General features: G+C 43.3%; 1 long non-coding RNA gene across 1 annotated transcript in view; it reads left to right on the top strand.

Annotated features, from left to right (window-relative positions):
- The window catches only part of LOC147729764 (uncharacterized), a 118554-nt gene extending 103353 nt beyond the window's left edge, over positions 1-15201 (top strand). The window contains exon 3 of the long non-coding RNA XR_015308347.1: positions 15006-15201. This is a non-coding gene — a long non-coding RNA (uncharacterized LOC147729764). The remainder of the gene's footprint in view (positions 1-15005) is intronic.
- The last annotated feature ends 218 nt before the right edge of the window (positions 15202-15419 follow it).

The raw sequence follows: 15419 nt of genomic DNA, 5'->3' as shown, positions 1-15419 counted from the left end.
TGCTTCCTGTGACATGCCTAACCACTCACAAGACTGGGGTGCGCCCCACCGCATGTGGAGTTGGAGTCGAAATTTGCGGGTGTTTACTCATTCGGCCAATACACACTGCTTGCGTGCAATGCCCTAGGCGGGGGGGTGGCGGGGGGGAGGGTGGACGGACCTCCTTGCCTCCTTACTGCGGAGGTTGCAACAGAACTCTTCCCCCCCCTTCGCGGATGTCCAGCGCCCCAATGCCCTCTCTCTTACTAGTATGTGCGATTTCCCTCCCCCCCCCCCCCCCCCCCCCCCGTCCCTCACTCTTGCGTCTCGCATTGGAGGAGAGGTGCTGGGTGGGGGCTTATATTCATGTCTGGGCTGTGGCCCCCGTTGCTCGCACCGAGGGCTGCCTGGCGGTGCTGCGGTGGAGGGAGGAGGGCTGGCAGTGAAGGAAGGCGGAGCAGGCTGGCACCAGGCAGCAAGAGATCCGGGGAGGGGGCAAGGTTGGAGACCAGGCAGGGGCAGGCTAGGAACAGAAGGTATAGGGGGGTGGGGGACAAGAGCGGAGAGACGGGTGTGAGACACTATGTGTGTGTGTGAGACACTGTGTGTTTGTGAAACTGTGTGTGTGTGAGACACTATGTGTGTTTGAGACACTGTGTGTGTGTGAGACACTGTGTGTGAGGCTGTGTGTGCGACACTGTGTATGAGACACTGTGTATGAGACACTGTGTATGAGACACTGTGTATGAGACACTGTGTATGAGACACTGTGTATGAGACACTGTGTATGAGACACTGTGTATGAGACACTGTGTGAGAGACACTGTGTGAGACACTGTGTGAGACTGTGTGTGTGCGATGCTGTGTGTGTGTGTGAGACACTGTCAGCGACACTGTGTGAGACACCGTGTGTGTGTGATGCTGTGTGTGTGTGTGTGACACTGTGTGTGAGAGACGCTGTGTGTGAGACTGTGTTTGAGACACGGTGTGTGAGACACTGTGTGTGTGTGTGAGGCACTGTGTGAGACGAGTGTGTGAGACACTGTGTGTGTGTGTGTGTGATACACTGTGTGCGTAAGGCACTGTGTGCGTGAGGCACTGTGTGTGGGAGACTGTGTGTGGGAGAGATTCTGTACTCACTCTGCTACTCTCTGCTACTCACTCTACTACTCTTCTACTCTTCTACTTACTTTCTGCTGCTCGCTCTCTACTACTCTACTCTCTACTCATTCGCTACTACTCTCTACTACTCATTCTCTACTACTCATTCTCTACTACTCACTCTCTACTACTCTCTACTACTCACTTTCTACTACTCATTCTCTACTACTCACTCTCTACTTCTCACCTACTTCTCAATTATTATTCACTCTACTACTCACTCTACTAACCCTCTACTACTCGCTCTACTACTCTCTACTACTCACTCTCTACTACACACTCTACTCCTCACTCTGTACTACTCACTCTCTACTTCTCACTTCTCACTTATTACTCACTCTACTAAACCTCTACTACTCACTCTCTACTAACTTTACTACTCTCTACTACTCACTCTACTACTCACTCTACTACTCTCTCTACTACTCACTCTACTACTCACTCTACTACTCACTCTTTACTACTCAATCTCTACTACTCTCTACTACTTTCTACTACTCACTCTCTACTACTCTCTATTAGTCTACTCTTCTCATTCTCTACTACTCACTCTACTATTCACTCAACTACTCACTCTTACTACTCACTCTTACTAACTCTCTTACTACTCACTCTCTTACTACTCACTCTCTACTACTCTCTTACTACTCACTCTCTTACTACTCACTCTCTTACTACTCACTCTCTTACTACTCACTCTCTTACTACTCACTCTACTACTCACTCTCTACTACTCTACTACACTCTACTTACTCTACTACTCACTCTCTGCTACTCAATCTAGTACTCACTCTCTACTCTCTGCTACTCACTCTCTGCTACTCACTCTCTGTTACTCACTCTCTGCTACTCACTCTACTACTCACTCTACAACTCTGTTACTCATTCTCTACTCTCTACTCACTCACATTCACTCTCTACTACTCTTCCCACTACTCTACTACTCTCTACCTACTGCTCTAGTCTCTACTCACTCTCTACTACTCACTCTCTACTACTCACTCTCTACTACTCACTCTCTACTACTCACTCTCTACTACTCACTCTACTACTCTCTACTACCCACTCTACTACTCTCTACTACCCACTCTACTACCCACTCTACTACCCACTCTACTACCCACTCTACTACCCTCTCTACTATTCCCACTCTACTATTCCCACTCTACTACTCACTACCTACTACTCACTCTCTACTACTCACTCTCTACTACTCACTCTCTACTACTCTCTACTACTCACTCTCTAGTACTCTCTAGTACTCACTCTCTACTACTCTCTACTACTCACTCTTCTACTCACTCTACTACTCACTCTATACTACGTGCTACCTACTACTCTACCTACTATTCCCTACTACTTCATTCTCTTCTACTGTACTCTCTACTCACTCACTCTACTACTCACTCTACTACTCACTCTTCTACTCACTCTACTACTCACTCTATACTACGTGCTACCTACTACTCTACCTACTATTCCCTACTACTTCATTCTCTTCTACTGTACTCTCTACTCACTCACTCTACTCACTCACTCTACTACTCACTCTACTACTCACTCTACTACTCACTCTACTACTCACTCTACTACTCACTCTACTACTCACTCTACTACTCACTCTACTACTCACTCTACTACTCCTTCTACTACTCCTTCTACTACTCCTTCTACTACTCCTTCTACTACTCCTTCTACTACTCACTCTCTACTACTCACTCTCTACTACTCACTCTCTATTCACTCTACTACTCTCTACTATTCACTCTTTACTCACTCTCTACTATTCTACTCACGCTCTACTACTCACTCTCTACTACTCTCTACCATTCACTCTCTACTACTCTCTACCTACTACTCTAGTCTCTACTCACTCTCTACTACTCACACTGTAAAAATAGCGTGACCATACTCCAGCCCTTTACTCTTTGCCTAAAGGCACTAGTGAAAAAACATTCAAATTGCAATAGGTCTCATCTTTATCACACTTAAAGCAATACTGTTTGTAATCAGGTGGCTTTTTAGCTTTACTTTTACTAGTGTTTATAAAACTTTCATGTACATAACATGCATATATATGCATATGTATGTGAGTGTGTGTGTATGTATATATATATGTGTGTATATATATATAATATACACACACACATACAGATATAAACATAAACATCTGCATATCTATATACATACCAATATTAATGCATCCATACATATACATACCTATGCATGGTATGTACATAAACGTTTAAAAAACACTAATAAAAGCAAAGCTAAAAGCTACCTAATTACAAACAGAATTGCTTAAGCTTAACTAAAGCAGAGACCGTTGCATTGCAAATGCTTGTTTTGAGTTGCGGGGGGCCTATCTCAACAGTACTTAATCATCTTTTCATTAGCATGTAAAGCGAATATTCTATTGATATAAAACGCCCTCCTAGCTGAAGTGTTAAGTCACATCTTGGAGCCATCTCTGGCATTTTTTCATTAACTCATTTAATTTACAGGGCCTCTCAGGACGTCACCTTTTAAAGATTGTTGGAATACCAGTAATTATCCACATTTTATTGAGCCCAATCAGGGCTTATTTCACCCCCAATATGGCGGCTGAATCAAGCTGCTCGAAAGGAAGCCGTGCTCAGCATTGTAGGCCTGATATATTTCAGGCCTGCCCCTTGGAGTCCCTTATATGGAAGAAGCCGCACTGCGCAACACTTCAGCACGTTGGAGGGCCCACAGCTGCTGCTGATAACGTTGTTATGGATGACAACACTGGATTCTCTTTCCAACTTTGAGCTTTTTTTCTCTTCATTTACTACTTAAGCAGCAGTTGACCAGTGACTTGCTTTTTGAACTGATATGAAACCCCATTTCTTTTTGTTAGGTCTCGGCATTGGCAGAACGTCTGGTATTAATACATCCGCAACGCTCCAGTGAGTTTGTGCCCACCCCGTTACCCTTGCCCTGTAAACTAATGCGCAGTTTTAGCGTTCGACAGGCTCTGTATTATATGTAATTTTCTTGGTGTAGGTTCTGCCAGCTGTTTCCGAAAAGACACTTGATGGTCAGCTTTGAATCATTCTTTGGTGACTTCATTTTCCTGTGCCTAGAGACACGCCGAGCTGCATCTGTCCTTGTGGACTATATCTTATTCAATGTTTTTCTGATTTCCAAAGCTGTATGTTGTGAAGGCGAGAATATTTTCGACCTATCCAGGTTTTGGTTCGGGCTATTCGTTTATTGATTCCCTCCATGTCTGTGGCTACTCCATGCGCATCTTTCCCAGTGTTAAAAACCTTGCATCCAGCATCTACTTTGCCTAGGTGAACGGTGCTGACTTTCTTTTTCTCTATCATTCTGCTCACACAAGCTTGTTAAGTGGGCACACACACTTTTTGTTCTGCAACCTGGCTGCCTTTCAAGAGACTATGTCTGAAGTATTAGTGATATATTCACCGTTACAAAGGTTAACTACCTGCCTTGTTTCCTTTATTGTGCCATCCCTGCTTGCTTTCTCTGAACTTTATCTTTAAAGTGTCCCATTCTCTTGCATGCTTGGATAACCCGATCCACGCCCAATAACATTCATTTTTAGGTCTTGCACCTGGCGACGCAGCGCGAAGCGCTGTCGCCAGCAAGATCTATTGTCGCTGACTTTCCTCCCAAGGGAGACCAGGAGATGGGCACGTGCAGGACGGACTGGAAATGTGAACGCGTTGTCCCCCTTCCTCACGGCGTCAAATACACCAAATGCCCAAGACTGTGCTGCACACTGGCGCTTAAAATAAAAAATGCCCCCGTTTGTGGGGTTCCCATGCGACGCCCTGCAGGGGCTCCTTCAGCATACGGGAGCCCTGCAGAAACAGACCTCGCCTCTCCACTTCACCCGGGCCCCCTCCTGGGATCGGGACTTCTGAGGACTTCCACCGGTACCACGGGGCTCTCCCTTCCTCATGGGAGCCCCGCATCAACGAGCCACACCAGCCTCTTCCGGCCGCGTCGCACGAGCAAGGATGCCTGACTTCCTGGTTTCACCCCCCGGGCCGCAACAGTGATTTTCAGAAGGCTGAACGGTGGTGGGGCTGGCGGGGCCGCCTCCGTCTACCTGCCCGGGTGCGGCCCTCCTACGACTCGCAGCGGCAACCTGCTGACCGACTCGCAGGGGGGCTCCTTCGGCGGGCCCGAGCTGGGCTGGTTTAAAAGTTATTTTCAGGTCATCTTGCTGATTCTCACTGGTTGACATAACTCACGTAGTCCGGAGCAAATCCAGAATCATACGGAGTAAGTTCTAGATATAAGTTTTAGCATGTAGCACTGCATTTCTGTGTGCTTCTTGGCACTTTATGAAACAAATAACTGATGGTTGCTTGCAGATTTTCGTTTCTCTGGGTAATCTTAGCGAAAAAAGCAGTGGAAAGAAAAATGTCTAAGAACCGAGATATTTGTATCTTTTTTTGACACTGTAAGCCATTAGATCCACAGCATGGCTGTTTGTGGCAATGTGAACCTCTTACTTCTAGGCGACGACCCAGTGAGGCACACCACATCATATACTTTCAGCTGCAAAGTTCTGTGAACCCTCACCTCTGACTGCACAGCACGTCTGGCACTCTGGGATTCGTTTCCCTCCTAGCGGGCTAACTACAATAGCATAATGTTCAAATTACATGAAAAAATAGTAGATTTAGTTAAGCAAGCTTTTGAAGTCACTCTACTTAAAACTAATAATTAACACTTAACCATATTGTGACTTTTCGCACGGTTGGCCCCCTCTTTCAAGATGTTGCAGTGTTAGAACCCTTTAAATTTCCCCAACTACTTGTAAATACCTTCAAAAACTCATCCACTCACTCGTACTCCTTCACCTGATTAATGTCACCAAAAGTTGAATCGATGAACCGCCCGCCATCTTGACACAACCATTTTGGGATGATTGGGGTCTAAGATTATTTCAAGTTCCCTTTGATAGTTCCACCCCATAACGTTTGTACCATTTTTTTAACAGCATATACTTGTGTAGAATAAACACACTTCTCAAACATTAAGATTGCATCTAGTTTTCGCAGCACCTCTATTCTCTTCCCACCATATGTAAAACAATGTAGTGTAGTTCCTATATTCCCAATAGGCTCTGCGCATTGAAATAATATATTCAGCAGTGTAGACATAGGACTGAGGTCGACTAGGTCTCTACTGACTATATTAGACTTAATGTTTGCCAGCTAGCTCAGAGGTCACTAGAAACTTTCTCGAATAAACGAGGAGGAGTTTAACCTCCCTGGATAGACAAGAAGGGATTAGCTTCTGACAACCATATAACATGACAACTTTGCTCCCTCAGAATAAGAGTAAATCTCTAGAGTCGTGTGAAAACAATAGACAGCTATTTCACTCAGTCAATTGTGCGTTCTTAGTTTCACCAGAGTGCAGAGAAGAGAGAGACGGGCGTTTTCAATAAAAGGTATTATTTATTGAGCAGTCTTCCTTCTCATGCAAGAGAAATGAATTGCCACAATTGCAAAACTTGTTATTATGAAAAGTGCGTACAGTAAAAGGAGTATTATGAAATAATACTGTAAAAGCATTGATATGGTTTCTTAGCCATAAGATACTTTAAAATGGATAAAATATATACATACATATATACATTGACTAACGTGTTCAACTGGTGCTTCTAAAATACGCCTACCCGGGTGTACCTGACCTAAGCCTAATACGTGGGAAGGAGTAAGTAAGTAGCAGTTTAAGTTAAGTTGGTTTTGCCAAGAATCTGATTCAAGAATTCTCTTTAAGGGTTTAGTCAGCACTGTACCTTGGGAATAGAATGTAGGAGGTTGGGTATCTCTTTCCTCAGGACTTGATATCCCAGCAACCCGCAAGGGTAGGCTGGAAACGCCGGAGCTGGATTTTCTCGGCAGGAGAAAAGACAGCATCTTTCTCAGCACGTCAAAGAGGAGGGGCAGCGTCCGTGGGCTCTCGCATCAGCTGGGCTCTCGGGCAAGTAGATAGCTGCTCTGCTCCAAAACCACCACCGTGTGTTTGCTTAAGGCAACGTTGGTATATTTATACCTGAAAGGTGCAGAGTTTGACGTAAGGTTTGGACATAAGACGTCAATAAAGATGTCACTAAGAACTGGCCGTTCTTACAGTGCTCGCAGGAGTGCTATTACAAATCAAAACAAAGCAAATGGGCATTTCCCAGGTTGCTGGTGGTTTGGTGTGTCGAAAGAACTCGTTGTGCTTTCTAGGAATCCAAGGAAGTAGCTTTTGCCGTGCCTTGGACTGCAAGGGCTATTTACTTAAATATGGATTTGATTCTTATGCCATTATAGGGATATTATTGATTATAGCCGTACAAGGGCATAAAATAGCAATATTGATTCGGGTTCCTAGATAAAAACACAATACCCACTCCACGATCTAATGTTCATCATTACTAAAACTAAGCAATAGTAAACATTTAAAGGTGCATGTGTATTCCAACCCACCCCAAAATACATTTTTGCATTTGAAATGGTGTATGCGAAATACACGAAAGATTATTGGTACTGTACGTTTATCAAGCAGTGTAATCATTCAGTAAAAAAGGATGCATATATATTTAGCTGAATGATTTGCGAAAATTACACATGAAATGTCTCTTAATACAGAAAAGAAGGTCGAGACTATTTCATCACATATAAATACAATAGCTTGTAAGTGTGCTAGAGGCTGAGGTGATATTTTGTCTCTAGAATTAATAAAAATAGAAGCTCTGTTCTTTAAGAATAGTTCTACTTCAAGCAGAGTACATGTGCCAGAAAAAGGGTAAATATTTTGAAATTTTGAAAAAAATAATTTCGTTTTCAGGGGAGAAAATAGTTCCAAATGTTTTCAGTAGCTTTTGTTTATCAAAGCTGAAGGCCGAATTTAGAGTTCAGGGGAACGCTGTGTGCCGGTTTGCTTAAAAAGTAATTTTTTCTGTTCAGGGGAGAACATCATTTCAGACAGATGTGCAAAAAAGCAGTCTACAGCTTCAGGTGAAAGTTCGACCAAGTTTGAAAATGCTGCAACGGTGCAGTCGTGAGAATGATTGCTATCATCGATGTCAGGATCAGCAATGCTCACAGAGGGTCGTACCTGGGTGATGTTGCTCTCATCTCGTTCTTCACTGCCACCTAATCGTAGTGGTGAAGTTTCAACGAATGCCGTCATCAGGATTGGTAACCGCTGGGGACAACACAATGCATGAGCCGTTACAGGACTTAGCAAAGTATTGATATCCATTGGTACTGCTGATTGTAGTGTAAGACAGGTGTCCAACACGCATTCTTCTCCGCATAGCATACATCGAAGCACAGTTAAGATGCAGTTTTGCCATATAGGTCTGAATGAAAGAAACTAGGTCCTATTTAGATCTCTTAGCCGGGCTAATCCAAGGACTTTAGTTATGCGGTCCCGATAGCGTATAGCTAGGATCGTTTCTTCCATTGTTGCTGGAGTCTTGTCTGCGATTTGGGTTGCCATATCGGAGCAGCAGAGTCAAAAATAAAATTCCTGCTACGAGTCCCAAAAGTAGGGGTAGGCCGCCAAAGACAGAATGGACAAAATTGGGAAAGATGCCCAGAACTGCTTCGAAGGGTGTTAACAGTCCTGAAAAAATTGTCTCAAATACATGTGCGATGCCACTGGTATCTGACATATTTAGAATTTGGCTTAGCATTTCTACGAAATGCACAGGGAAATTAGTTGATAAAAGTGTATGTATCTCTGCTGTTGTCCTTGCAACTTGTAGATCATAGGTTTCTTTTGATGACGTTAAAGGTACAGTTGTCTGTAAAAGAACAGACTTCATTCTGCTTAAAGTATCAATTCGTATAGAAGAGATATTCAAAGAAGGTCAAATCGTCGCCTCTGTATCAGGAGGGCCGTTTGGATACAATACTTGCATACAGCAAGTGACCATGGAACTAACGCTTACGAGATATGCTTTCCCTGGCACCATGCCACAACAGCTGTGGTCCGTTATTAGAACGTAACTCCAGTTAGAAAGTTGTCTAAAGAATGGCTCTATCTGTGTTGCAGGTGTGCCGTGCTGGTGGCATGAAAGGTTGTTTGAAGTCCCCTCACAGGCCCGATGCAAATGAATACTTTGGCACAGAAGTATACCGCTTAGTGATCGTTTACAATTATTATCACAAAGAAATACATTCTGGTTCTTGTCACTATAACATGTGTGTGTAAGGTAATTTCCATGATGACTTAATGTACCCTTTACCCAACCTTTCATACTGGCCTGCTGATATATACTCTTGGCAATTTTTAAATTGGAAAGTTATCGGAATTGTGATTATTCCGTGTATTATCCATTCAATGACAGGTCTTTCTGACATTGTCAATGGTAATCTCTCAAGTTTTTCAATGCTCAGAATCGTATAGTCTGCTCCTTTTTGTGCCAAACTGATTTTTTTATCAGTAAGGTTAAAGATAGAGAATAATGACGTTGTGTTTATCAGACGCCATAGCACGTAGCTTGTACGCAGATTTTGCAACGTCCAGCCGAGCTGTACAATAGAACGTAATTGGGACTGACTGTGTTATAACATTAGCAAGTCCTGAACTATTAAATAGATAGCAGATGATACAATACTGTCCAGTGAATATATTCTGGAGGACAGAGTCATTAACCCATTGTCCACAACAGAAAGCGATTTTCCCAAATTAATACGATCAATTTCTCGTATTTTCTCTGCTGTTTCAATTTGCATTACTTTCCAAGCTTCGTTGTACGCAGCGTATATACTGGCCGCTACGAAACGTTTTTGACGCTGTTTGCGTGGTCCCATTATGAAATCTCGCAAGTCAGCACCGTCTTTAAGTAAAGTCAAGTGTTGCTTAATTTCTTCCAGTGTGGATGTCTGTAGCCATTCAAGGCATAGTTTCCCTACACTGTATGTTGTTACTATCCCTGGATGTTGTCTCTGGGAGTATCTAGGGTCTGGTCTGGTCATTTTGAACCCCTGTATTTTGTTCGGGAATCTATCTTGACAATTATTTGTGTCTGTTGGCCAGATTAACCACTTTTTCCAATCAGAATGTGATCTGTTTTGGTGTAAAATTTGGGATACGTCTATTTCAATATCTGTGGTCGTATTATCAGGTATTGGCTTTGGAATAAACTGTTTGTTTAGGTCTTTAATCTTAGCTAGGCCAAGACAAGTAGTCTGTTGAATGGTGTCATTCAAGAACATTATTTGTTCTGGGATCATGCAGGCTCGAAATAATGCTTCTAAACCTTGGACATGCCATTCTTTTTTACCCCAGATGGTTTTTGTTTCAATGTTGTTTTTCCAGAAATCAAAACCAATTGTATTCATAAAATGTTTCCGAATAAATCAATTTAGTATTTGTCACATAGTTTTTATCCCTGTTTTATCTAACAGTTTATAATAAAATGTTTCTGCATCACTTGTGTTAAACCCTGAGACGTATGGGAATTTCTCATAAAATGTTTTCAAACTGCTTTTAGGTGGAGTTGCACAATGTTCCCATTGATTATACTTAAAAACATTTCTAGGTTGAGCAGATTTATGCAAATAGTGATGTGCAAAGTGGTTATAGCAGTACATTTGTTCATAGTTCGATGAACCCTGTAAATAATCATGTTCTGTAAATTTTGCTGACATTACTAAATCTGACATCATATTATTTATGCTTTCAAAGTCCCAATCATCAGAGAATGTACTTAGTTTTACAAAGTCACTTAATGAAACCTTGAATTGATGTGGATATTTCAAGAGTTCAACCGGGCCATAGATTTCGTAATCCGTTTTGTCCCAAACTACCCCACCGGGTATTGGAATGGCTGTGACATTCACTGATGATAGTTCTCTTTTCTCGATGTGAGATGACTTGTGTGGCTTTAGGACCAAGTTGATGTTCTGACTTGCTGTGTCCATTGTACTGTATTTTCCCTCAATGAATTTTCCCAAAGTACCATGATGAGCCAAAGCAGGAGGAAAAGTACACCTAACACAATCCAAAATTCAATCCATGCAGAAATCAGATAGGTTTCTTTGAGTTGATGACAGAGTTCTGTTGCTTTGTCTTCAAAAGTTTTTGTTGCTGGCGTTTCTTCAGGTTCGCTTGGATCTTCAGGAAAGTTATCGAAATTGATGAAGTAGCCAGATGCAGTTCTGTCAATTGTTGGAATTGCTTTTTCAATTTTTCTTTCATTAGCATGACAAGACAAGTCAACGCCGTCTCCTCGTCGTGCTTCAACATCCTGCGCATGCTACAGAAGATCTTCTGGTGGATCCCCACGGAGACCAGGAGGACCGTCACCCAGGCCCTCGTCACCAGCCGACTGGACTACGGCAACGCCCTCTACGCCGGAACCACCGCCAAGCTCCAGAAGAGACTCCAGCGGATCCAGAACGCCTCTGCCAGACTCATCCTCGACATCCCACGAAACAGCCACATCTCCGGACACCCGAGAGACCTGCATTGGCTCCCCGTCAACAAAAGAATCACCTTCCGTCTCCTCACCCACGCACACAAAGCCCTACACGATGAAGGCCCGGCCTACCTCAACAACCGAATCAACTTCTACGCTCCCAAACGCCACCTCCGATGAGCCAGCCACGCCCTCGCCGCCGTCCCACGCATCCGCAGAGTGACAACAGGAGGAAGGTCCTTCTCCTACCTGGCCGCCAAGACCTGGAACTCCCTCCTGGCCGACCTGCGCCTGACCCAAGACCACCTCTCCTTCAGGAAGAAGCTCAAGACCTGGCTGTTCGAGCAGTAACGGCCCCCCCCCCCCCCCAAGCGCCTTGAGACCCTACAGGTAAGTAGTGCGCTCTATAAATGTCATTGATTGATTGATTGATAGCATAGTCTGAGGCTACATCGTTGTAGACTGGTGTTTCTCGACAAACTGTTTCAATTTGGGTTTCAAGAGGCACAAGTTCCATGGCATTGTTGCATAGTCCTTTTTTATTCACTGCAGGTTTATCAAATGTGATTAGTCTCCAAGTTTGAACCACTTGGATTGTAGCAGGTTTTGGAATTCTGCTATTTCTTGGGAGTCCACTGGGCCTACTACTTCTTATTGGCCACATGATTATGGTTTTACCAGGTCGATGGATACAACTCGGTTCTCCTTTTTACCAGCAAGGGGTGGTAGTACAACTGATCTTGTTCCGCTGACAGCTAAGACAGGTACTGCTTTTCTGTAAGAAGGTCCAAATTCCTTGTTCACCGCGATCTTCTCTCTGACCAGATCCCCAATCTTTGGAATCCAGACAGGCCTTGCTGGGACAGGTGGTTTATATTCAGTGGCTGTTGGCTGCTGTTTTAACTTTGTTGCTCAGGGCTTTTCTTGTTTCATTTAAGTCCTGTAAAACAGCCAAATGATCTTTGACGTCAAAGCATTTTTTCTTCTCTTCTACCAATGAAGTCTGACTATCTAAATCCTGAATATACATTCTAGTTCCGAACAATAGTTCGTACGGGTTGAAACCTTTTAGAGAATTTCTTGGCTGATTGTTAAGACTACGTTGGACACTTGTTAAATGTTGGATCCACCCATCACCCGAACCTAATACCTTTGCCGTTATAGATTGCTTTATGTCTCGGTTTTTTCTTTCCACAATCCCATTTCCCTCAGGATGGAAGGGACAAGAGTACCGCAATGCAATGCCCATGCTGGTCATTGCCTCCTTATAAGCTCGAGAGCTAAAAGCAGGACCCTGGTCAGAATGTAGCATGCCAATTTTGTATGTGCCGATAAAGATTTGCAAATCTTTTATAACAGTTCTGGCGTCAGCTGAGCGCTGGGGCCTGTATTTTTAAGTGAATCTAGTCTTAAAAGGAAATTAATTTGACGCTGGAATTTACGTATAGATAGCCTTATGCTAACTACAGAAATGGCCATTGCAATACTCCGGTTGGTTCGCTACTGCGATCTCTGTTGCAGTTTGGACAGCTCTTTGCAAATTTATAATGTTGCAGGCTCATCCCAGGCCAGATACTGTAACTGTTAATTATGTTGTTCACAACTGGTAAGGATTTGACAGTGTAGTCGGTGACCTACCTTGTGAGAGAATAAATAAGTATACTACAGCCCTGAGGAAGTCGTAGGGGGACTAAACCAGAAGACGAAACACGTGTTGGCTGGTGCAAAGCTGGTGTGAAATTTGCTATTAGACGATATGATGGATTTGAAGACTACTGGAGTACCTTCATTTGGACTAAAGACTGCATGTGCTCAGTTTTTGTTCTGTTTTGCCTGTCACCGATGTTGCAAACCGTGAACGCACATATTTAATTAGAATTGGGTATGCCTGTCACTGCTCTTGCAAGGACTGCACATAATTCTAGGTTCCATTCAAGACTGGAGAGATGTTTGTAACACTGTATACATACACACTTGTGCCTATTAAGTATGTTATCAATAAGATTTTGGCCATAGTGCCAAAATGGCTGCCAGCAATGTAGTGCTTTCGATGGAAAATTGGCTACGCTCAATGAAATACTGTTTGTTCTCAACTTCCAATTCAACATTCCCCCAAAAGTATTGAAATAGCTGCCGATGACATAGCAAGCAACGTGCTTTCGATGGCAAATAGAGCTTGTTCCACTTCTTCCAACTAAAGTACAAAAACAAAAAGGCTGATGCTGCATGTCTTCAATGGAAAATAGTATTAAAAGAACAAGGACATGGGTAATACAGTAATAAAGAAAATAGTGGTCCCTTAAGGGGAAGTGTAAACCTTAACCGCATCGCTGCTGCGGTGATTTTTTGCGCTGTGCTGGAAATTACCATTTTGCTGTTGTCATGACGAGCTCAGCTCGTCATCCGCACACGACACCCGTGGGTGATGACGAGCTGAGCTCGTCATCAGCATCGAAAGGGTTAACGTCCTCAGAAAACATTAAATAACGATCAACTGATTGATCTTACTGGAAACAACAGTTGTTCAACATTAAGATCATATAAAATAAGGTGTATTTGTGAAGCGCACGTGCACTAATACGGGTATCTTGGCGCTGAATAAGGTTTGTTGTTACCCAACTCAATGGTACTCATTTTATCGACCTCAGATGGATGAAAGGCTAAGTGCATCCGCTGGGATTTGATCCTGTGACCATTAGGTCGAACACAGGCCCCTGCAGTAGACTCATTAGTTCACTGAGTCACCAGACCAGACATCAAGAGAAACTCATTAGGCCCTCAAATTTAATGCATATAAAGATAAAATGGTACTCCCAAACGATGCCATGGCGCAGTGAATGTCAGAGGAGTATAAAGTACGATAGTGCTGTACAGTATATGTACATAAATAGTGCCAGATTAAGGATGCACTGGTGTTTGATACACACTCTAAATTCCATCACAATATTTATTATAGATCAGGTATCATAAGCTAACTGATGTGGTTTCTCCTCCATCTGTGCTTTCCAATCTTCGTCCAGATGATGACCCTGCAGAAATAATCCTATCGGTTCTAGATGTTGACACAATAATAGTGTACTGTTTTTATCTGACTTTGGAACCTTTCACTCTGTCATAGTGTATATCAAACACCACTGCTCCTTTACTTGGTCACTATTCATGTTCATATACTGTATAGCACTATTGCTCCTTGCACTCCCTCACCTCACTTTCACTGTACTGTTGCGTCGTTTGGGAGTATCATTTCCTGCTTATATGCCTTCAATAAGAAAGCCTAATGAATGTTTCTTTTTCTTGTTTCCAGTACACACATCAGTTGAAGGTTATTTACTATTCTCCGAGGAAGTTGAGGTTTACACTTCTCCCCCTTAAGGGACCATTGTTTCCAATATTATTTCAATTCGAAAAGTGCTTTTCTCCCTTCTTCCGACAGAATGTTGGGAATGGCAGCTAATTATCACTCCACGCAACTTAAGCAGGAGACAAACGGACCTGCACGACTAATGGCAATCGATCCCACATCCACCGATCACCGAGACTGCGGCGGAGACGCCGGGAATCACAGCCACAAGAATGGCAGACAGAGCATGGGCACAGACGGAACAGACCAGGGCGGCTCGGAGACTGCATTCCACGCAGACACGGATGACCAGGAACCGGCTGTAATCGTCGCCACTGAAAGGAGCACACATGATCTGGTAAGTACACGAGTTTATTTTATCAAAAGCGTCGGTCTCCATGTCCAGACACCAACTTCCATTACACAAACATGGGAGAATTCCAGCCTCTTCACATTTGCATTCTACACTCGAGAACCCAGACCCAACACCTGCTCAATGCACAGTCA

This window comes from Lissotriton vulgaris, chromosome 2_1 (assembly GCF_964263255.1).
Source record: "Lissotriton vulgaris chromosome 2_1, aLisVul1.2, whole genome shotgun sequence".
NCBI classification, from domain to species: Eukaryota; Metazoa; Chordata; class Amphibia; order Caudata; family Salamandridae; genus Lissotriton; species Lissotriton vulgaris.
The sequence above is the reverse complement of the archived record's forward strand: the minus strand, read 5'-3'. Positions and strand labels throughout refer to the sequence as shown.